Here is a 24,524-nt window from a genome sequence, read left to right as displayed (position 1 = left end):
TGCTGCTGAATAAAAAGGCACCTTTTAAAGTGGCAAATTTATCATGGGGAAGAGCAACTGGCCCTATCCAACCCCAGCAAAACATCCCTTCAAGGCAAGGGACGGGCCCAGGCCTGTCAGTGGCCTGAGAGGAACGAGCGGCCATGACTGTGGTGGCAGCGAGGAAGGGCATAGTCAACCACCACTGCTCCTATGGGGAGGAGCAGGGCTTGGGTGAGGGTGGGGAGGTCTCTGGGGATAGGGGGTTGCAGCTTGGCCAACAGGCACCAGCAGTGCTGCATCCATGACCAAGAGGGGTGAGGGGGGTGGAGTAAAGGGATGGAGGAGTGACCAAGAGGAGTGAGGGGGGTGGAAGCAACTGGATGGAGGAGGAGGAGGAGCAGGAGTGTGGCTCAGGTGAGGGTGAAGAGATCTCTGAGTTGAGCGGGGCTGTGGCAGGGGGTGAGGGGTGCTATCAAGTACTAGCGCACAGATGCTCTACTTGGGTTAAACTAGTATTATTCATTTATTTATCATATTATTTATTTTCCTTTGTAAACCATTGAGAAACCTTCTGTTGAAAAGCAGTATATACATGTTTGCAGTTGTAGAGAACAGCAAGTAAGTGGGAGTCTGTGCATGCCCCACTGGGCCAGCATGGAAAGAGGCTGGCTTGGTAGCTAGCTGGCTGTCCTGCCTCAAGCCAAGAGGTGAAGTTGCTGGACTGGCTGGGGAACAGGGGCGTAACGATAGGGGGGGCAGGGGGGGCACGTGCCCCCGGCGCCACTTGGTAGGGGGCGCCAAAAAGTGCCCCTGCCATTCCCCTTCCTTTCCCCCAATTTTTTTTTTTTTTTTTTGCAATTTTTTTTTTTAATTGAGACCGGGTCGGCGGCGGCGCCCCTCCCCCCCCTCGGCGCAGGCGCGACTTGCCAGGGTGGGTGGGATGGAGGAGAGAGGAAACAGAAGCTGGAGGCGGGCCACACCGCCTGTTTGAATCGTGTGGCGACCAAGCCATGGCTGCTCCCAGGAAGAAACTGTCGAAGTGAGTAAGGCTGGGACCTTAACCAGCAAATGGGAGCAGTTCTTGGGCGGGAAAACGCGGGGCTTGGCTCGGCGCGCATTGCCCGCCCAACACACAAAGCCACCCCCTTTAGAGCGAAGAGGCTCCTGAGCCATGCGCCCCTCAAGTTTACTTTCTGTCTCCCTTCTCCTCGCCCGCCTCCTCTCCGTCCGCAATGAAGGGCTGGGTACTGCCACCAACAAGCAGCAAAAGTTCTCTTTCCCGCCTCCCTTCCACCCGCCCTGTTCAAGGGTGCAGGAGATCTTTCCATAAGCATTTGAGGATCTCCCCAATTGCTGAACTCCAAACACACTTTCGCTTTCAGCCCAACACCCCTTCCCTCTCCCTTAGCAACCCCCGCCCCCATGATCGGAGCGTGCCCTAGGAGGGGGGGTTTACTTCCGAGGAGACCCGGGCATGCAAAAGCAGCACCGCAGCAGCAGCCACAACAACAACCAGCCTCCTCGATCGGGTTATTCCTTGTCTGTAGGAGGGGGAAAGAAGCGGGGAGACAGACGCTGGGGTCGCTTTTGATTCTTTTAAAAGTGGGCGGTCCCGATCCGGAAGCACGGTGCAGGCGTCGCCTCAGCTCCGGGAGGCCTCTTGGCTGTGGATTGGAGCCTCCTCGGAAGTAAGCCGCGCCAATTCCGAGGGGCCAGCTTCCCCGGTTCAAAACAAAAAGAGACGATCCCGCTCTTGCTCCACCCCATGCGTTCTTGGGAACTGAGGGGGAAACCCCACGGGGTTTACTCGCAAGGAAGCGCTCAGTCGGTGGCGATCTCTAGCCCTGCAGTTGTCCGAGTGCTGGTATCGTGGCGCGGTACTCAACAGAGGCTTTTTAAATTCTGTTTTTGTTTTGAAAGCAAACCTGTTTTCAGATCATTTCCTGGCGGTTCTGTTTCTCTCCCGATGTTTGCTAAATGTCTAGCGCAACCCTAGCTGTGTTTACTCAGAAGTAAGCCTTCTGGAGCTCAGTGGGGGCTTACTCCCCAGTAAGGGTGTTTTAAAACTTGATCAGAATGATTAATGCCAAGAAAGAAACAGGGTTCCACTTTGCAAGGGGTGCTGCTTCCCTGCCCCACTTCGGCTGTGATGAACTGCATTTGGATTGCTGCGCTCAGTATAGTGACCTCCAGCTAAGCAGTTAAGGGTATGACTCAGTCAGGGCTTGCCTTGGAAGAAATGAGGGAGACCCTCTTGTTTCCTCCAAAATAAGCTCTTGCCGAGCCACATTAGGGCTGCCTGGCTGGAGGTGGCATGGAAGGTGGGACCGTCTTTGGACAAGGAGCAGAATCTCTCGCCTCTCCCTCCCTGCAGCCTGGGACTCCAAACCACCATGATTGCAATGTAAGCAGGAGTTTGGTATAAGTCCATATCTCAGAACATTAGAAGCAAAATGCAGAAGCCAGACATAAAAAATAAAATAAAATAGTGAATAGGTAGGAGAAACAGGCATGTCTCAAATCTTTAAATCCACAAAGGAGGGGAAAGGAAAAAAGAATCACTCAAGCATAGCAAAACTCATCATTCCCTGTAATAATTTTGAAGGGAAATACCATAATACACCTGGTGTGCTGGGGGTGATGGGTGTTGTAGTCTAACAACATCTGGGGACCTAGTTTTGAGAACCCCTGTCCTAATAAGCTCACAAGAAATGCTTGATGGGGATAGCCAGCCCCTGGTAGACAACTCTGAACCTGGAGGTTCAGTTTAAGAACATAACCAGAGCCCTGTTAGGTCAGACCAAGAGACCAGACCATTATGCACATCCTACTCTCTGCAGTAGCTTGCCAGATGCCTTCAGGGCATGAAGGCAACGGTCCCTCCCCAGGAATTGGTATTCAGATATATTGCTTGTGAACATGGAGGCTCCATCTAACTATCATTGCTAGTAGCCCCTGATAGACCTTCCCCCCCCCATCCTCCATGAATTAGTCTCCTCCCAGTAGCCCTCCCTTCATCTTCTGGCAGCGAATCCCATCAGTGCGGTGTGGGGGGTGCGCAATTTCAGTGCTTGCCCCGGGCGCCGTTTTCCCTAGTTACGCCTCTGCTGGGGAAAGCAGGCTGGGTGACCCATAGGGGAGGAAGACAGAGGACTGTGTGTGTGTGTCTGGTAAACCTAACCAGGCAAGGAGTTTACAGCTAAGTAGAGTTTACAGCCTTAAGATCTCTGCATCTAGACAGCAGACCAAGCAGACATACAGCTCACCTGGTCATCAGCTTCACAGTGGTGAGCTGCATTTATTCTCAAATTAACCAATTTTTATCAACATATGCATATATAATACCAATTAACAAATGCAAATTTTATGCAAAGTGGAGACCTTTTGGATACTTTTTGGTGAAATTCATTCTCTGTTTCCACTTTGGTGATGGGTATAGCCTTTTTTCATCATCTAGACCTGGCAACCCTACTGGGGTTGGAAGTAAGTAGTAGTGGAGGTGCTCAGAAGCAATAGGAGCACATGCAGACTCAAACGACATTGTATAAGAACTTGAGTGATTTCCCCCGCTCTGCAATTTAAAACAAAATCAAAAATCAAAAGCATGCCTGGACAGACTGTGAATAGGAATGAAGAAAGGATGCATTTGCAAAGGATGTGTAAGCCTTTCCTCTCTGCTTCTTTTCCAACACAAATTCATCCTCCCCAAGCTGTTTTTCCACTGACTTGGGAAAAGATGCAGGGATCCATATCATCCCTCTATCTTTCTCCCTATGGGTAAAAAGTAGGGAGGGTTTGGAGAGAGTGGCTTTGAGTTAGAAAAAGGGAAGGGTTAATTCCCATCCCAGAGGGGGACGGATTAATAAGCTTCTTCTGCCTGCCTTGGACTGCTATGTGTTTGTTTGTTTTTTAAAAAAAACCTCAGAGGAAAGAATTGTGTGACTCCACATAATACACAGTCTGAATCACAGTTTGGCTGCTGAACACCTCCAGCAGACCTGATACTGGCAGCCAGTGGCGTATGGGTTGTGTGAGTGCATCATCCTTAGATTGCCCTATAAATCATTGGTATTCCTACTGATAAGGAAGTCAGGATGCCACCAAGTTTTCCCAATCATTCTTTGCTCATGCAGCTGTGTCACTTTAACATCTGTAAAAACAGGTTAATGAAATGCTGATTGATTAATTTTTTTAAAGCATTCCTAGTGAAATTAAAGTGAAAAGTGTCATGACACAGGTGAAGCTCTATTAAAAAAGCAAGCAGTAGGAATGGGAATGAAGCACCAATATTAATAACTTTTCTCGCTTACAAGACAGCACTTCATAATAGCACATTGCATGTATCCTATGCAGAGCAGATTCATGTAGGAATGCAATTTGGAAAGTACTGGAAATAGAAAGGATAGTTTAGCCAGAAGGGGCCCTTCTGTAGAACACCAAGCAGTGGTTTAAAATTAGGACCAATTCACACATTACATTAAGCTCTGAGCAGGACAGAACCCAGGACATAGTAGGCAGAACCCAGAACTGAATCATGGGGAAAGACTTTATTCTGTGATAACAAACGTTATTCTATAATCAAATGTGTGCTTCAACAGATGACATGGAACTGGATGTATCTGTCCACATGGTAGAGCACTAGAACAAGACTTTTGGTGACATTGTGTGGGGGGTGGGGTGGGGGGGTGGCGCACAACTTTAAAGTCACATATTACCTGTCACATACAGTACATTTACTGTTTGTCAATATTGATGTAGCCCCCCCCCCGGTGTGTGAGACCTGAGACATTTGGCCCTATTCCTTTCCTTCCCCCTCATAAAAAGGGCCTGCGTGTGAGATATCTAAATTTGTTATGGATAACCAGTCTTCCACATTGGGGTGATGTTCCTGTTCCTATTTTGTTTGTCCAGAATAGAGATGTACAGAAGGTAGACCTTGGTCGATTGGTGGATCACTGGCCAGTGTCTGGTAGACCACTTTGTTTATTAATACATTACTAGTGCTTTCTGGCTGTTGGGTTTCTTGAAAAAAATGGACCACAATCTGACTCGGCAGGGTATTTCTTATGCTCTTAAGCAAAAGTGAATACTCAGGATCATTTAACTGGTTAGTTTTGCCATAACTGTTACAAGATCCTATGCACTCTTTGTTTGTACATTAAGCACCTTAGTGGACCATGAGGATCCCATGACACACACAAAAATTAATTCACATGTGAGGGGCAGTTCAGAAGGTCCACCCCCCATGAGATTGTACAGAGCAGAATGGTGTGCTAGAAGGGAGAAGATGGTGAATGTTCACACCCCTCATTCCATGACAAGTGGGGCTGACAGACAATATCATCCAAACCTGCCCACAGCTTTCCTCAATTCCCATCAGAATCCAGCTTTAGGCCCATAAGAAAGCAGTCACCTTAAACCAATTTACAAAACTGTAGTCTTGTGTTACAGACAAAATAATGGAACGGGGGTGGGTGGGGGGAGCAGACACGCAAGCAGCATATTTTCCTGATAAGATACAAGTCATCTCAGAGCTATGTCTGTCTCCAGAATCCATAAAATAGGACCAGGACACTTAATGAAAAGAAGTGGCAATTGCAGAGAACCAGTAGATACCAAAAGCCCAGAAGACAGGATGTCTAATTGCTGCTTGATTGCTGCTTGAGTATTTTTAATGTCAAAATTACTGGCACTTGGGGCAAAGCTGGAGGTATGGTCCGAGCAGGCTGAGATGAGGGGTGGAACCAGATTGGGATTTGGTGGAAAGGAGTCTAGATAGAATCTTGCAGATTGTAGGTGAACCTGTAGCCAGACAGAATTTGCAATGTATTGATGTTTTCCTATGGATTGTGACAGAACGATTTTACTGTTTAGTTCAATAAAATACTGGCTGAGTTAGCAACCCTATGCTCAGGATAGAGGAAACAGTAGAAAAAAGAAGCAAGAATTCTAAGATGTCAGAGAAGGGAACTCCTTCGTGATATGTACAATCAGGAAGAAGAGAAGAACCTCCTCACAACCAGATTATATGTACAAGGAGGGAGGTTATTCATAGTAGTAGCTGTTGTCATAGTAATTATATCCAGGATCCTGGGGGCAGGGGGGATTGAGAGTCCAGTTTGAGATGCACTACAGCAAGCGTGCACAATTCATGAATTACAAATGTGCATTCCATTTTTTACTGGGTTGTATCAGGGACATCCCCATCCCAAGTAGGGAGCTTATTGTCATGGGCTGGGTTTGGACATACCCAGGTCCTGTAGGAAGGAGGCAGAGGCCAGATATGCTTGCAATGGTCTTTAGTGGCAAAAGTCCAGTCTCATATGTGGTGCCACCTTGCTGCCATCAGGTGGTCGCCCAGGATCTGTGTGGTGGACTTGGCCAGCTGCAATAGGTGGTTGGTTAAATTTTGAGTGCTGGGTCACAAACTGGGCAGGCCTGTGTTTGGACCACCATCCCCAGATCCCATTGCCTCTTCCCACCACTGGTAGTTTCTGTGGCTGGGCCTACTAAATTCTGAAAACTGGAGAAATTGCTGGACTCTGTGGGCTGGAGGAGGATGCATGACCCAAAGCCACCAGCTTTGTGTGTGGCATTATTGTGTGTTGCATTGTTGTTTATATGCATTGTTGAGTAGGTGGGTCATAGGTCAGAGCACTGCAGTGCAGAAAATGTGGATTTCCTAGGAACAGCCAGCCAGTTGTATGCCCTTTTTAGAGAGCCTATAGGGCAAGAGGATCAACTCCTTGAACCATGCTACTATGTTATTCTCCCCCCACCCTGGCAAAACATCCTGTCACCAAGACCATTTCCTCCAACAGCATTAAGGGCTGCTGATCCAAAAAGTGCTGTAATCTTTGGTAGCCACATTGCTGGCTGCAACCTTCTGGCATAAACACAGCTTCTGTACCTAAATCTGTTTCCACGATTTTTTGGAAGCTGGGTTTTCTCTTTCCCGGTGTCAATGCACTGTTTAAAATACAAATACAAAAGAATTCAGTGAATTTACAGTCCAGTAATTGGCAGCCGAAGTGCAAAATCAAACACAGCAAATTAACAGTTTAAGCTATAAATCAGGTGTGTGATTTGCTCTGAAAGTGTAATTGTTAGAACTGCTCATTTTTAACAATAAAATGGCACTCGAAAGGAACCAATTTAAGAGTAACAGATTGTGCCCTTTGCTAAATATTGTATTAAAATAGCTATTTTCAGCTCTTCTCCAATAGCAGTAAATTAATATCATGGTATAATTTCATTATGGCAAACTGTGGCATTGTTTTGTTTCAAAATGAGAACATTTTTCATTAGCACATGTAGATCTGTTTTTGTATGAATCCACAATTCTGTCAGAAAGAAATGGAAGTGGCTTTTTTTCTAAATCCAACCAGCTTGTCTGAAGGTTGTTCCAACAGTCAAGGTAGCACTTCAGTCATAAGTACAGAGCACTCATATCCAGCCCAAATGGATTTATAAATCACTAAACCCATCACTAAAATGCCCCCCACGGACATGCAGAGGCTCGAACTGGGCTGCCACTGGCCTTGGCTACTCTGGGGGAGGCCGATGGATGTGGGGGGGGGTCGCTGTCCCTGCATCACCCACCCACCCCCACAGCCAAAGCTTGCACGTAAGTACTAAATTACTCCCCTTTGGTAAGCCCCCCTACCAGATTCCCCTTTACCAGTAGAGTTGGATTCCCCTTTACCAATAGAGCTCTGAACCAGTCCGAGGCCGGTTTGAATCCAGCCCAGATTCGAACCAAACCAGCCTGGATGGCTTTGTGTACATCCCTAATACAGAGTTGTCCATATATAGAGTCCACTTTAAGGAAGGGGCTGGTGGAGTGTGTAAAATGACCTCATTCCCCTCCCCACTCCCCTGCATCTGTGAGTGGTCAATGAGTGTCTGTGAGTGGTCAATGAAAAGAGGAACTGCCAGCTTCTAGAGGAGAGACTGATTTTTGGAGGCTGGGATACCTGAATTAGGAAAAAGCTGTAGCCACTTGAGTGCAAGTGTTTGCTTTCTGCCATCTGAAACATATTACTGACTTATGGAAGTGCTCTGCTGTCCATCTAATACTCCATTTGTATATTTATCTTAAAAAAAACAAACCACCAAATATTATGACACCATAAGCCTCCTATGATCCAAGAGAAATAAGCCTCTAAGAGAAATGAGAGTCTGTGGAATGCTGCACCACTAGAACTTCTCACTGCTCAGAGAAGTGGTGATGGGGTGCGTAACAATAAAAATTAAAAGGAACTAGCTGGGCCGGGTGCAAAGCATCTGCGCCTCCACTAACCGGCCAGCCTGCTTCTCCCCCCCTGCCTGGCCCGCTTCTCCCCCCCCCCGCTTCTTCTTTTGGTTTTGGCCCACTTCTCCCCCCCACTCGCTTCTTCTTGGCCCCCCACCCCCTGCCTGACACTTTCTGGCTGGCAGGCCGGTTGGAAAGCCGGCCCACCACCTTCTCCCGCCCACCAATTCCTGGCAGCAGGGCTGGCCTGCTGCCACCTGCTCCCGGCGGCCAAGTCACCCGCCACTGCCAACTGTTGCTGCTCCTGCCAGCCAGGCAGCCTGCCGCTGCCTGCTCCCGGAGGCTGGGGCGGCCCGCCACCACCTGCTCCCGGAGGCTGGGCAGCCCACCGGCGTCCAGCATCCCTATTTTCATCCCCATTGCTAATCGGCAGCTGCTCGCAAACTCACGAATTCTTCCATTGGGAAGAATGGAAGTTACACACAACATGCAGTCACATGAGGCAACAGTCCCAATACTGTCCACAGTAGTGCGGGTGGGTCTGGCTGCACTCATATTACACGGCAGGACATGTAAGCCATTAATCCTTCATCTCACTATACAATATGTACAGAGTAATCTTACAGTATAGTATGAACACAGTTTTTCATGTGCTTGCTTGGATCCAAGCCACATTACAGGAGTAAATCCTTGTTGACAATTGACACTTGTTTATATTCAAGTTGTTCTGGTTTCATTCCTCTCAAACCTTGTGCTTGATTAATGACTGGTACAAAGAGCAGCACAATCTTTATTAAGTAAGCAGCCTTTAAAATTACAAACTGCAAAGCACTTGTGATCACAGCTTCCTAAGCAGGTGTAATTTGTGAGAGATTCCTGGTGACAGCTGCAACCTGGGACTCCAATCACAACAAAGGATTCAGCAGCACTCCTAAAGTACAAAGTGGATATTGTTCAGTTGGACTAGAAGCACTTCAGATCACTTCCAGCTCTCTAGGACTATAATCCCTGATCACATATACCTCCTGAAAATTATTATCTGCATTGTCAGGGCCAGGTAGGAGGCAGCCATGCTAAGAACCAGGCCTGCAGTGTCTGTTCTCCAACCCACGTTCCCTGCAGTCAGCTGCTGAAGCTGGGGCAGGCTTGAGTCTATTACCAGTGTTCTATTGGGTGTTTTCTGTCCAGATCAAATAACAGCTGTGGGGGCAGGAGCAAGCACTTAAAGTCCTCCCCACACCTAATGGGCCCATAGCTGCTCAAACAAACAAACAAAAACCCAACAAGGACCAACTGCATACTTAAAATAACATCTGGTTTGACCCTTGAAGATAACTGTACCTGGGCTTCGTCTTGCACAGAAGAAAGCAGCTGAAGTTCATAATGGGAGTTGTTCCTGGGGACTGGGACTATGTTGGAGGCCAGGAGGCTTGCTCTATGCTGTCTGCCAAAAAAAAAAAAAAGGCTCAAAATACATATCCATAATTTCCATCAACTTCACAGATTAGCACCACAAAGCAAATGCAACATTACAGTCCTTCTTCCAACTGTAATGCAAACAACAAACAGCAAACAACACTAGCATAGCACTGGCAATTACTGTTTTTGATGAACAGATGATACATTGTGTTGTTGTTGCTGTTAAATCAATGAGCTACATTGCAAGTGTCAATAGAAAGAAGATTATAGTGCTTCACACACTATCCATGTGGGAACAACCTTCCTACATTCAAATTGAATCATTTAATGCTAAGTGTTCGTTGTGATGCAGAAGGCAGAATTACAGCTGTTACACCATTTGATTAAAGTTTGGTTTTGGATAAGAGGAGAGATGCATGGGGAATTATTTGTGTTTAGATCTCAATCCAGTGAATTTACAAAATGCATGCCTTGCTTTAAGTAAATAGAACAAACTCTATCTAAATTAATAAATAATTTAGTATATTCTACCCCAGCTCTTATTTCAACAGGTATATTTGTATGCCAGTGTTTATTTCAGCAGGGAACGCATTCCAAAGCCTTAGGGCAGCAACAGTGGTGGCCTGTCCCCGAGTAGCCACCAGACAAGCTGGTGGTGGCAACTGTAGATGGACCTCTCTGGATGATCTCAATCTGAAGTGGGGCTCACAGCGAAGATGATGCTCTCTTATGCAGCAAAGCTCATGTATATGGTTAAAAGACACATTTAACAACCATGCACTTCTAATGTGACCTGTGGCAAAGGTGTGAACATAAGAAGATGTGAAATTAGGGGTGGATCTACCATTGAGTGGCCACAAGCTATGAACAAGAGTTGCAGGGGGCCCACCAGGGGAAAGGGCTGCCAGGGGGAACTAACTGTCCACCCTACCATTTGCTACCTTTACCTCCCAGGCCCTCCACCGACCTCTGTGGCCCAGATACAGTATAATGACATCACTGCACAGTGCCCGTTACCCTGGGATGGCATTTCACAAGGATGGTGATGTCATTGCACCACATTGCAGCTGTCAGAGGCAAGTTGGCTGCGGCAGTAAGCAGAGACCACCGAGAGTCAGCAGGAGTGGGCAGGGGCTGCAGCATCAGTCGCAGTGGCACTCCCCACCAAATCATATGGACACAGGCCACCACCAATGTCAGTGGGAAGCATAATAACAATACACTTTGCATTTATTTATCATATAAATGCAGTGTTCAATGCACTTAATATTTGTTAGAAATCCTTACAGTGACCTTCAAAGTTAGACCAATATTATATCCATATTTCAGAGCAGAAGAGGGAAAGACTGATGAAATAGTGGCTTCCTAAGGTAACCTAGCAAGACCAAAGTATGACCCTCAGGGATATATTTCTGTGATGCACAATTGGCTTCAGAAGGAAGAGGAGATGGGCAAAACCTGCTCCTCCCCCTCTCATGCTATAGTGCAGCAGTAGTCTGGAGCTCAGCACGGCTGTACCCACAGAGTGCTAGTCTGGATGTTGGCCATTGTGTCCCCCACAGGACACAACATTTTGGTAACTGTGGCAGAAAATCCAAATGGCATCTCCGTTGTATTCTATCTATATATTTAATTCTCTAAGATGTACCCATGGCCAATCCGATGCATGGCAGCTTTCATGAGAGTTCGGAGAGCTGCCGGATAGCCATGAGTATGGGCAGGAGGGAAGAAAATGGTGGGCTGGCCAGCTGGCTGGTGGGGGGGGGAGGAGTGGCGGTGGCAGGGATGGAAGGATGATGGGCAGGCAGAAGAAGGTGGCAACAGCAGGGTGGATGACGGCAGGAATGATGGCGGGTGGGCCAAAAGGCTAGAGCACCAGTCGGGCGAGGGGGGGGGATGCAGCCTCCCTCTCCGGCCCGCCTGCCGGCCAAAAGGCAGGATTGCCCAGTGGGGGGCGGGGGGGAGCGACAGCTGGCCATGAAGGTAGAACGAGCCGGGTGGGGGAAGAATGAACTTGAATGGGGGAGAACTAAATGGGGTTGAAGGGGAGAGACAGGGAGAACTAGGGACACAGATGCTCTGCACCAGATCAGCTAGTTTAGTAATATTTTGTGTTTTGTTGTTTGGAAGTTTGACCCAGTTGGGAACCTGTAGAGAGTCGGGGCGGGGGGAAGGGAGGGAAAGGAGAAGGGGGAAAGGGGAGTTGTCGGTCTTAGTTAAATCCACATAAGATCATTTTGTGTGGAGGTTTATAAAAACCTCCCCCTCTCTTCCCCAATGGTTGTAAAAATATAACTGTAAACATTAACATTGGCAATGTATTTCCCTTTCATGGTCCTTCAAAGTCTGCCACCTGAAGGGTGATGCCTCACCCTGCTGAATAGTATGGCTAACTCTGCCTCCAGAAAACCTCCTCAGTGCTCCACCAAATAGCAACATGGAGTGAAGAAGTTTGTTATCTGACTGAGAGAAAAATTCAAGTTCAGTTTCTATGTTTGCAAGTGGCATTTATTATATCCATATGGAAACGGCAGTCAACATGTCTAAACAGCTCTCTCCTTTCCCAGCAATGTTTTCATCCTGTGTTTGTTGGTCTTTCCTCATTCCAAAAGAATATTTGAAATACTTAGGCCTAATCTTTATTGCTTAGGCATCTTTCAGCACAGACTTCAATTTAATATTCTTCAGAGTCCCCTTTATTACAATAATCCTAATTACTGTCACTTTGAGGCACAGGAGCCTGGCTAAAGCTACAGTACCTTTTGGCAAGCATACTGTACACACAGCCACATTATTCTCAAGCTTATTAATAAGGCAGAAGTCAAGCAGGGGAGATCACCTAGAAAAATAATTGATGGTGATTTTTGTCTACACCTTTTTGCTTATTATAAGTAAATTTTACAGAACTGCAATAATAGAAAGCAGTGCTTTTAAGAGTATCTATGGATACTGGGGTATGTAAGGTTGCTTGCCAACTAACCAGAAGAAAACAAGCCATCAGGCAGAAGCGCAGGTTTGGAGGCGACCCAGGGGAACGATTTGAGGATGCCCCTGCCACCCCCCCACACTTGCCCGCGTAGTCCTTTGTGGCCTGCTGTCATTGCCTGCCCACCCGCCTGCCATCCATGGCCTGCCTTTGCCAGGCAGAGCCTACCTGTTAACATTCAGTCCCAACTCTGCATTGGCCACACCTCCTGATGACCTCACAGAGCCAGCATGACCACAATGCCCCATGCCAGTGAGAACAGGCCTGCCTTGAAGGGCCCGCCTGTTCTCAAGGCAGTTTTGCTCCAGCCTGGTGACTTTGGAGAATGGCTGACACGGCAGCTGACACTGGGCCCAAGCACCCAGCACAGAGGGGAACGGGAAGGGTGCTTGGTGGCCCTCGGCAGCACACACCGGGCCCAGTGTCAGCTGCCGTGTCAGCCACTCTCCAAAGTCCTCTGGCATTCTCCCCCACACACAACTACACCACTGCCACCAGGCCAGTTTTTGAGGTTCTGTGTCAAAATTTCGTTTGCAAAAATCAGAATGTTGTGCTGGGCGCCGCAACTATTTGAGTAAAGCTGAAATTCTTTGGAGAGAAAAATCTGAAGCAACATCTATATAATTAATTCACTTGGCCAGCCATGCGTGGAGATGCATCGTGAGGCTCTTGTGGTGGGGGGTGGGGGGTGGGGCGGGGAGAGCGAGAGTGAGAGAGTGGGCTGGGGAAGAGGGGGGATGCCACAGGCTCGGTGCAATACTGCACAGGTACTCTGTGCGGGGTCGGCTAGTTTTCATTTAATACACCAGCTTGAACTGTGTAGTATACTCACATTCACTAAGAAACCAAGTTGTTGTGCTCTGACCAGCACACCATTTCAAATGCGAGTGATTGCAGAGTTCGTACATTTGCTTTTTCTGTAGCCAACCCCCAGAAGCTCTGCTGAACTCCAGAAAGCAGGATGTGTGGCAGTGTGGCAGAACAACATGATAAAAGTATGGCAGGCGTGCAGGTTGCTCTCATACCCATTTCCCAGGCCAACTCTGTTACCATGCATTAGAACCCAATCGCAGGTTTAGGTCATGAATTCTCTCAGTCAGAGCCCTCAGCAAGATCCTTTCGTGGTCCCCTCTTATGTGGTTGGGCCCTGTTAAAGTTCATTGGAGGGCTTACCATGGCAGTGGCAGTGATGATGGGTCTTTAATCTTTTCTTTCCCTTTTTGCTACCACCTGTAGTGGCTGCCAGCCTGGGGTCACCAATTTCCCTCAACAGTGCTATGAAAAGATTGCTAGGCTCAAGCAGGATTTTCACGAGTTAGAAGGGAGAGATTCCCCCTGTCACTCATTTCTTGGTTAGGTAATTTTCACCAGATACGTGTATCAAAGTTTCAAACAAAGCTTTATTTCATGCTAGCAAAAGCTTCCAGGTGCGGCCACCCCACCTCTGGCAGTTTATCTGTCTTATATACTGTGCAGCCAACAACTTGCACACCTGCACATTGTATACAAGCTAAAGTGTTATTTTTAACCCCAAAGGTTCTGATTTGCTTCCAAATGTGATATTTCACACTTTCCACTTCTCAAGATATCTGGCTTGTGGCCTTGGCCTTGCTCCCCTCCCTGTGGAGTAGGGATGTGCATGGTCCAGACCGGTCTGGACCAGCACCGAGGGGGTGCTGAGGGGGGTCTAGACCGAGGGGGTCTAGACCGAGGGGGTCTACCGAGGGGGTCTACCCAGCACCGAAGGGGTCTACCTTTAAGGGCGGGGGGTAGAACTTACCCCTCCCGCCACTCTTCCCCCTCCGGCGTTGTAGTTTAAAGCGAAGTTTTGGGGGCGGCAGCGTTCCTCGCTGCCGCCCCTGCCCCCATCGTCACTTGTTAGTCTCCGTAATAGCGGCGCGGCCGCCACTCACGCATGCGTGCTGCTATTACGGAGACTAACAAGCGACGACGGGGGCAGGGGCGGCAGCGAGGAACACTGCCGCCCAAAAAAACTTCGCTTTAAACTACAGCTCCGGAGGGGGAAGAGCGGCGGGAGGGGTAAGTTCTACCCCCCCCCCGCCCTTAAAGGTAGACCCTCCCTCGGTGCCGGACCGCCGGACTGGTCCGGCTCCGAACTGGTTCGGAGGCCTCCAACATGGCCTCCGGACCGGTTCGTGCACACACCTACTGTGGAGACATACTTTCAAACAGTGTCATCATGAAATATCCTCAAGGCGTGGAGCAGGGGAAGGATCTACCAGCCACCGTGAGCACCATTGATAAGGCGTCTGTGCAAACCAGCTGTGCTTTTTGGCTATTTGCTTGAGGATTTCTGATAGGGCAGCACATTCATATTCATCTTGCAGCTTACTGCTTTTCTTCTTGGTAGTTTTGTGTATACCACTTTGTGCAATTCTATGGGAGAAGCAGTCTAAAAATAAATGCAGATGTATATGTACATGCACATAAATGGAGTCTCACCATCTGATATTAAAGTGTATTTTCAGGTTTCCCCACCCCACCCCCTCACCCCCCGGCGCTGCTCCTGGGCAGATCTGCCGTTGAGGACAAAGAACCATATGTGCAATTTTCTGTGGGGTGATATCTTTATATGAATCACTTTCTTATATTAGCTCTGCTGCAAATGCTCATGACTGCAGACACGCATCACAAAGATTCTTCATTAAGTGACAGAGAGAGTGAAAAGAGGAGCACATAGGCAGATGATAGATGGACGGACAGACATACCAATGCGCCGACTAGATGAATAAATAATACAATTTAACCATCTTCTCTAAGGAAAATCCATTTTCCTCCAGTTCACTGGTTGCAAAGCACTAGAGCTGGAGAATTTGTCTCAGTAATAGGAAGGGATTACACATGTAGATGAATTTATGAAATGACAAATCCAGGAATGACACATGCAACAGTATGGAAAATGTCAAGCTTTGGGAGAAACTGTTCCTGTAAAGTTGCTTTAAGTTAAGTAGAGAGTTCAGTTCTCTTCCATCACTTGATCTCTCCTCAGAATTAGGAACTGAACTCACCATTCTGAATCATGTAGAGTAGGACGGTTCTTTTTTGGGGAGAAAAAAATCCACTGTGAGAATGTTCATAATAGGGGATTTGCAGCCTTTTACATGAGTTTAAGAGATTGACAGAGGTCAAACGGGCTCAAACATCCCTGCTGAGCTGCTGCTATGAAGACAGGCAGCCTCTAGAATGGTGGAGGTGTGTATGCTCCACGGCTATTCAGAGAGGACCAGAAAAAAAGGGAAAGAGGAAAAGAGGCAGACCTGCTTATTGATTCTCCTTACATCCTTCTTAATAGAGGAGTCCTTTCCCAAAGAGACAAAGCAGGGTGTTTTTTTCCAACTCTTGTTGTTAGTGGGGAGCCTTTATTCAGGATCTCTCCAACTGTGTGTGTAATTAATTGTAGGTGTATTAACAACCCAGGACAACCTCAGTGTATTAACAACAAGCTCTCTGCTCAAATCAAAGAAAGCTAGGCTATTTTAAAATATAAGACATTGTAATAGATTTTCTAAGTAGTAGTTTAAAGTGCATTTATTGAAAAGGGAAAACACATTTGAAGAGAGAGATAGCAGTATATAAACATGAACATAAGTATGTAATTTGCTCTGGAATTTCATGTTTTTAAAAGACTTGTTTCACAGAATATGTTACGTTTTGGCCACTTCACTCATGCATTTTTCCTACAAAGAGATCTTCAAGCAGGAACAATAACACATATAAGTTGTCACAAGGGTTTGTTTTGCCACACAAGTGATTCTCCCACATCTGTTTGCTGGGCGGGGGTGGGGGATGTGATGTGTGAATCAGCCCTTGAAGAAAGGGAGGATGCATAGAAATTGACCATTTTGACAATGGCGAAGGTTCATTGCAGAAGATGCTTCTTTTCAGAGGCACACTCTTTAAAAATAGTTCTGTCGGTTTCATTTCAATGGGGAGGATCTGCCAGTAGAAAAAACATATTGGCTAGTGCTTGCGCTGGCACTACTTTCCCTCCTACCCCCTCTAGTCTCCAGAGGTGTTTTGCAGATTTAACTTAATTTTTGTGATTTTTAATTTTTTTGTCATTTATTAAAGAAAATGTTGCCAGTACAAAAATCAGATCAAACATAACATTCCATCTATAATGATGATAAATTAGGTGTCAGACAACCCTGCTTACATAAATGAGCTGTCAGAGTTGCACAACTCTGGCCATTCTTCAAATGTTGGACTATAGCTCCTATCATCCCTGACTATTGGCCATTGTGGCTGGGCATGATGGGTGTTGTAGTCCAAAATCAGCTGGAAGGCCAAATTGTACAGCCCTGCTCTAAGTACAAATTATCTTTTAAAACAGGATGAAGCATAGGCCTCTTTCTTGATTACACAGGCCATAAGTGCTATTGTTATTATCAACATGCTGTGTGAGTCTTACAGATTCGGGAGGGGCTGGTGGCGCCACTGCTGTAGACCTGGAAGCACCCGTGCCACTATCAAAAACTGTGGTTGTGCTACAAGTGTTACAGCATGTCTTCCCAATGCCGTGAATGAGAAAACCTACTGAAATGCTTGTAGCACAGCACAGCCATGGTTCTCTCCAGTAGTCCCTCTGTTTCCAAATCCACAAAGGGACTTGCGATGTCCCAGTTGTCACAGCAGGGACATCGCAAGTCCCTCCCAGCTCCGTAGGGTCTGCACATCATATCAGCCATTAATATTTATTGTGAAGCCTCCCAGCTCCCTGTTGCACTTTAGCCTGTTATGGGCTCCCAGATGGCCTCAGAATTTATCTGTGGGAGAGGAGAGGTTGACAGCACCTTATTCCCCTTCTCCCCATCAGTTCTCACTGCCAGAGTCACAGGGCAGCCTCCAGCTCTCTTCAAGAGGCTCCGCTGCACTCCTCTGCTGCCAGACCTCATCATGGGCTGAACAGCCCTTAAATGGATGGAGGCATGTCAGGCATGCTTCCCGCAGGGCAGGACTCCTGCCGGAAGTGTTCTCAGCTCCCACAGGGTCACACACTGCACTGCCCCCAAGCCTTTCCCTCACCCCCTTCTCCTGAGGCCAGCTCAGGGAGTGTCCATATACTATGTCCGGCCCACATTGCATGATATTATCAGTCTGGGACCTCAGAAGGCATATGCATGGCCATGGACAGGCATGTCTGACTCCCAGGGTGGATCCAGCAGTTGACGTCCCTGGAGGTTCATGACATTTATATAACAATTTTCAGCACAAAAGTTCTCAAAGCAGTTTATATAGCAAAAGAAATAAGCTGATTCTTCCCTGTCCCCAAATACTTCATAATCTAAGAAGCTCTAGTAAGAACTAATCTGCCCAATTTCCTTTCACTATAATCTTAATTGATAATTACCATCCTCACAAATTAGCCCGCTTGCACCTCAGATGTGTGGGCATCCCCATCTTGAATTTGGTGGATGACATCATCACAAACTATGCCGTTGAGGTATCCCTGTGTGGTGTCCCTACAACTGTTGTTCATGTGTCTCTCATCTTGAACTGGGGTGGATGACATCTTCATAAACTTGAGCTGTTGAGCTGTCCCTATGTGTCCCTACACCTGTACCAAATTTTGCTCAAATCGGTTAGGTGTTTCACAAGTTATCTGTCTTGTGCCTCAAACATTCACACATCCACCAGCTTGAATTGGGGTGGGTGAAATCATCACAAACAATGCCTTTGAGGTGTCCCTTTGTGTCCTTGCAATGGCACCAAATTTGGTTCAGATCAGTCCAGGCATTGTGAAGTTGATCGAGGGGGACACACAGAGAGACAGAGAAAGCTGGGTGATCTCATAAGCTTACTTTCTTTAAGGAAAGTAGGCTAAAAAGAAACATAAGGTAGACACCAGCAACAACGACTAGAGGGAAGCTGTGCAGGGGTTAAACAGGGACAGTTGTTCTCCTGGTTAAATATAAGAGAATGAGGTAATTCACACAATCAAAAACTGTGTTCTACCTGGGTTTGAGAGCTGTGTCTGCTCCCAATTTTTGGTTGTGTGGAAGCAAGGTAAGGGGGAAATCTGAGTAGAAGTGGTTGTGTGGAAGCAAGGTAGGAGGAAAACCTGGGTAGCTCTTCCTCCTACCTTGCTTCCACACGATCACTTCTACCCAGGTTTTTCTAGGGATGTGCAAGCAGATTTGGAACCAAACTGGTCTGAAGTCAAACCAGTTCAGTTTGAAGGCTTGGGGTCAAGCCAAACCACCCCAGTTTGGCTTGACCCTGGACTGAACACCCCCCCCCACACACACACACCTTGCTTCCACACAATCACAGCCCTGAAAACCCTCCAACCTAGAGTCCTGGTGACTCATTTCACAAGCCAACAGTATAATGCTGCATGGGTTTCCCGTTCAAGCCTATATTACCTGACTTGCAAGGGAAGGGGCACAACTAGTGGCTGATCCAGCGTTCATGTTCCTGGTCTGCAGATTTGTCATTCAGGGAGCAGTGCCGGGCTCACCTTGCATGTGAAGACCCTGCTGTGAGTGCTCTTTCAATATTTGCCTTCACTCTACTAAGTACACAGCTTGGCGAACTTGATCTCCCAGTGTAGAAAGTGGAGAGAGGTCACGAAAACCCAGTGAGTGCTACAGCCAGATTTATGACCTTGTACATCAGACACATAAACGTCACTTTGGTATCTAACAGAGCTGAAAAAATGATTCACAGCAAACAATTTATCTGATTAATTTCACCCTTTTGTTTGTTTGTTCCTGAATAATCTGCAAACAAGGCATTGGTTTTTAGAAGCTTAATTATTCCATGATGAATGGAAGACAAACACATGTTCAGAGAGTGCGGACTGCTCATGAATTATTTCTCAGGGCTACTGTGTTGAGAATATCTAAGTGATTATATGCCTTTGGCATCAAAAGCAAAGGTAATCCGAAACTATTCACCCATGTCCAATTTTGCTGTTGTCGTTGCTGAAAATTGATACCCATTCCCAGCATTTATCCAGCAGATTATTTGAAATGTTTGCTTATATACTACTGTATTTTGAATTGCATGACTTATATTGTCGTCGTCATCATGTAAATGAGAGTCAGTTTGGCATAGTGGTTAGAGTTTGAAGTTAAAATTGGGGAGACATGGATACAAATCTCGGTCAGTCACAAAATATATTGGGTAACCTTGGGGTCAGTCACTATCGCTCAGTCTAATCTACCTCATAGGGCCATTGTGAAGATAGAAGGGGGGATTGTATGCACTGCCTCAAGCTCTTTGGAAGAAACATGAGATGAATATGTAATACATACAGTACTGAATGATATGATATGCCATGCTATCATGTCGTACATGATTTAGATATTACCAGTCATCGATATCATAATTTTGTACATCATTGTGCATTGCAATGCCATTTCCTAAAATTCCCACAGGTGCTATATCCCAAGTTTTCAATTTCTTCTCACACAAACCACAAAGCAAGTTCGGTAAGAACGTTTCTGACAAACATGTAAACATCTGAAAATGGCCCACGCCGAGAGGCTGCAATTGGCAGAAGAAGGCTGACACGGCCATGCCGGCCACACGCAAGGTGAGGCCGGCAGGACCTTTTGGGCATTCCTCTCACTGAGCTCTTTTAACTGGACTCTGCCCAAACCCGTAGGAACTTGTGTACAGTGCTATATTCTCTCTACCATTGCAACCACACATTTGTTAGTACACGGCCATGTTTTATCGGGAAATTCTATTCACTGTTGCTTTTGTAAACCATATGTTAAACAGTCTCTAATAAAAGTCAACCTGAGATTTGAGAATACCATAAGTAGCCCATAAACATGAAAGAAAGTCTCTTAAGAAGAAGTGGGGTACCATGTGATGCCAATGAAAAGTCAAAAGCCTGGAATTATTTCACTTTCAAAGCCCTTTAACTTGCATCCCCTCCAGAATGGAGGAGGTGCTTTCACATATCGGCCAGATTTACCCTGAAGTCCCTGCGGGTTATCGAGGAGCAGTTCACACACAATTCGGGTTTTTCACTGCACGTTATAGTATAGCCTGATTTATATATGGGGGGGGGGGCGGAATCCACTATTTGTCTTGGTTTTTGGGGACAACTTAGAGTTTGCAGTAAAGCCTCCCAGTAAACTCATGGTAAACCTTGCTGTGTATAAATTATAGAAAATAATTTTTATAAATTAGAAATGATGAATTATAGGTGAATTATAGAAAATGCTACGCTGCCAAAGCTGCCAAAGCTTTTTTGAACAAAAAGCCATTTTTTAAATATAAGAACTTGTCGGAATTAGGATATTAGGCAAAAACAATTCTGCCTCTTCAAATTGGGACTTTTTTTGTATCTAAAACACCACAAAAAATCAGTTCTACCCTAATCAAAACCACTCAGACATGGTGCTACTCAGTCATGATGTTCTGACCTGGCTAACCTAATGGTCAGGGTTTTAACAAAAAGAGCTGGATGGTGCTTAACGGCCTGGAATCCCTTTCCAACCTTTAGAATGGTACTTTCATCATAATTTGGGGGAGGTACAGGTAGAAGTAGTTAGCCATCTGAATTTGGATAGAGAGGCAAACAGCTGAGAATATTTTGTTGGAATTAGCTCAATTAGCACTGTGCAAGGTCGGATCGGGGGAGGTCGAAAATGGCCTGGCATGGGCCAAATCGGAGGGGGTAAGAGATGTTCTGAATACAACCTAGGGAAACCTAGTTCCAGTCGGACTTGTCCAACCCTGTTTGTCCCCCTCTGACCTTGCTTCGGAGCTACCAAGGATGGCGGGAATCTTTTTTTCCTATTCCCGCAACCATGGTTAAGTTTCCATCTTCCCATCTTCCGCCCTCTATCTGCTCGCCCGCCTACCTGCCTGCACATTTATTTCACAGTTTTAAAGTGGGTTTTTTGACAGTTTTAAAACTTACTTTTAAGGAAATAAAGCAGCCAGTTTCTGGGTTTTACATCACTTCCCCTGAGATTCTTTGGTGTTACATCACTTCCCCTCTGATTCTTCAATGTTACATAGCTTTTCTTCTGCGATGGTAGATTCTTTGATTTCCATGTAAGTTTAAAAAAATAATTAAAAATCAAAGGATGGCTGGATTCACTTGTAATTACAAAAAGAGAGTCCAGCCATCCTTACCTACTTGTGGGGTGACTTTCAGAGCTCTAATCTGAGTGGGGTTGTTTTTGGTGATTTTTCTTTTTTTACTTTCCCCATTTAAAAAAGCTGATTCTGACCCCAGTTCCTACTTTGATTCTGAGCCTGATTCAGACCTTGGGAACAGTGTTCTCGCTAATTTTTTTCATCTGTGTGCGGAATGAGGTTTGTTCTAGGCGCTAGTATCAAGGCAGTGTGTGCACACATGCATTCAAAACCCATAATCAAGAAGGCAACTGCCTTCTTGATTCAACCTGAGCAGGATCTAAAATTAACTGCACAGACATCAGAAAATGTGTGAAGACACGGAGCCAGCGTGGTGTAGTGGTTAGAGTGCTGAACTAGGACCGGGGAGACCCGAGTTCAAATCCCCATTCAGCCATGAGACTTGCTGAGTGACTCTGGGCCAGTCACTTCTCTCTCAGCCTCACCTACTTCACAGGGTTGTTGTGAGGAGAAACTCAAGTATGTAGTACACCGCTCTGGGCTCCTTGGAGGAAGAGCGGTATATAAATGTAAAAATAAATAAATAAAATAAATGTGCACGCCTTAGAGGGAACAGTGCTTAGGAATGGTCCAAAGGACCCAATCCTGACTTCTCTGATTTCAGACCTGATCAGATCCAATTTTTCTGTTCATGCACATGCCAAGCAGCATCACAGTCTTGACTGAATAGTTGTTGTACATTAAATATAGAATTATGATGTAGGTCAGTTAAAGAAAAAAATTGCCAAACCCAAACATGCAAAATCATATTGGATCCCTTGATTAAATATCCTGTAATTAATATCAATATCCAATCAAAATGAGAACCTCTAGTCAGAATCCTCTTGTGGGTATACTGTTTGCAAGCTTTGTATATGTGGCATAAGGAACTTGTATGCAAGTTCACAGGCAAAGAGGGTAGATTTAATTATGGCTGCAACCATATGCTCATTTACTTGGGAGAAAATTCCATCAGACTTAGTAGGACTTACTCTGAGGAAACATTCTTTGAAGTGACTCTAAAACTGGCAAAACCCAATATTTCTCAAATATGCGATGTCCCTAAGAAGGCCAAAAAACTGGCTTGGTTGTATTCAAACCCAGCTTATAGGCTATCTGGCACTGGCAGTAACTTAATATAATAGCATGAAGAACTCAGAATGAGGTGTGGGGGCGGGGGGGGGGGGGAACACTCAAGAACCAATCTATAGCTAAATCTCTCTCTTTCTTTTTCTTTTTTTTAACTCTACCTTTGAGCTAGCTTCTGTTAAAATTAAAATTAAATGAATTTATGGCATGTCATTATTCCAAGACTTTATGGAGTGTATACTCCACTGCCTACAGATATGACCTCAATCACATCTCAGCATTAAGCTGAATTAGTGTCCCAAAGTGCCATGCTTCCCTCTGCCTCTTCAGGAAAAGCTCTGTTTAGGCAAGAGGTCAAAATAGAGATGAGTTACATGCTGCTTGTAAGTCCCTCATCTGCCTATTAAGGTAGATCTTTAGTTTTATGGCTGCAAGGCTTCTGTCAGCCAACCATCATTAATTTAATGTATTGAGGAGCTGGCAAATGATATGATGGAAACAACATATAGCTGCATTACCCTGACAATACTTTGTCTGTTTATTAAAAGCAACCCTGCTGTATTGGATGCCTTAGCATTTGAAGCAGACCTTTCCCTGTGGAATCACTTAGGAAGCACTTGCATTCGTTATCATCCCCATGATCAAAAGCTTCCATTTTAATTATCTAAGTATGTCACCTTTCACACTCTGTCCTGCATGAACCACCTTCAGTCACTGTCCTTTTCTCTTCCACTGGAGACAGTCAAGAACATTTCAGGGTGTTGAAGGTAGAGTACTGGAGGCACACACTGAGCAGAGCAATTCTATGGTTCTACTATGCCGGTGATCAGTTTACACCAGTGTAATATCAGTGTAGCTTAATCAGGCTCCCATGCACTCTCAGCAACAAGGCTGGGGTGGAAATGGCAGCATTCCAAAATACAGAAAATGTAGCAAGTCTGTCAATCACTCTTCCATCAACCATGACAACTCTGTCAGCACACACCAATCTCAGAGTGGCACACGAGTCAGAGCAGTCCCAAAAATACATGTGCACTCCTCATGTGTTGGCTCTGCATCTCCAGATGGGACAGTGGAACAGGAGTTCCTCTTAGGTGCTTTTGTGTGGAGTCCTGAGGAGGAGTTCCTTTTAGGGTTCTGAGAAGAGGTGTGCTAGCAATCTGCTTTTTCACTGCTTGTTCTGAGGCCAGGCTGTCTGGGCAAAATGCCCTTTTACTCTAGTTTCCACTACTACCGTTCGCCTTCGTGTGCTCTAAGCGTCCCTGTCACGAGACCAGAGACATATCATCCCACCCCATTGTGTGTCTATGTAACTATATCTTAGTTATAGGCTGCCTGTCTGAGTTTTTATACTGCTGTGGGTGTGCTGTGATTGGCTACAGAGAATCCTCTGCTTTGTGGCAATTGTGTGAGCTGAGTGGGAGGAAGTGTGAGGGGCACTGTAGTTTGGCTTTCCATTTAATTCAATGGGAGTGTTGTAAGACTTCATCTTTTACTGCTGCCATGTTGTTTGTTTGTTTGTTTATACATTTCTATCCCGCTCTTCCTCCAAGAAGCCCAGAGTGGTCTACATGGTTATATTTACCCTCACAATAACCCTGTGAGGTAGGTTAGGCTGAGAGATAAGTGACTGGTCCTAAGTCACCAAGTTTCATGGCTGAATGGGGT

General features: G+C 46.0%; 2 long non-coding RNA genes across 3 annotated transcripts in view; both read right to left on the bottom strand.

Annotated features, from left to right (window-relative positions):
• Window positions 1-3,255: 3,255 nt before the first annotated feature.
• LOC128351556 (uncharacterized) overlaps window positions 3,256-24,524 on the bottom strand; it is a 46,178-nt gene continuing 24,909 nt past the window's right edge. The window contains exons 1-4 of one of the 2 annotated variants that reach the window (XR_008319866.1): window positions 21,547-21,643; window positions 9,578-9,680; window positions 6,893-6,951; window positions 3,256-3,553 (exon numbers count right to left, since the gene is read on the bottom strand). This is a non-coding gene — a long non-coding RNA (uncharacterized LOC128351556). Of the gene's footprint in view, window positions 3,554-6,892; window positions 6,952-9,577; window positions 9,681-21,546; window positions 21,644-24,524 lie in introns of those variants that run through there. The other variant, XR_008319867.1, reaches the window with a different exon arrangement.
• On the bottom strand, window positions 16,176-19,258 carry LOC128351558 (uncharacterized). Its single transcript, XR_008319869.1, has 2 exons — window positions 19,028-19,258; window positions 16,176-16,598 (listed from the first exon to the last, which is right to left on the bottom strand). It is a non-coding gene; the product is annotated as an uncharacterized LOC128351558 (long non-coding RNA).

Source organism: Hemicordylus capensis, chromosome 3, assembly GCF_027244095.1.
Source record: "Hemicordylus capensis ecotype Gifberg chromosome 3, rHemCap1.1.pri, whole genome shotgun sequence".
NCBI lineage: Eukaryota > Metazoa > Chordata > Lepidosauria > Squamata > Cordylidae > Hemicordylus > Hemicordylus capensis.
This window is presented reverse-complemented; position numbering and strand designations above follow the sequence as displayed.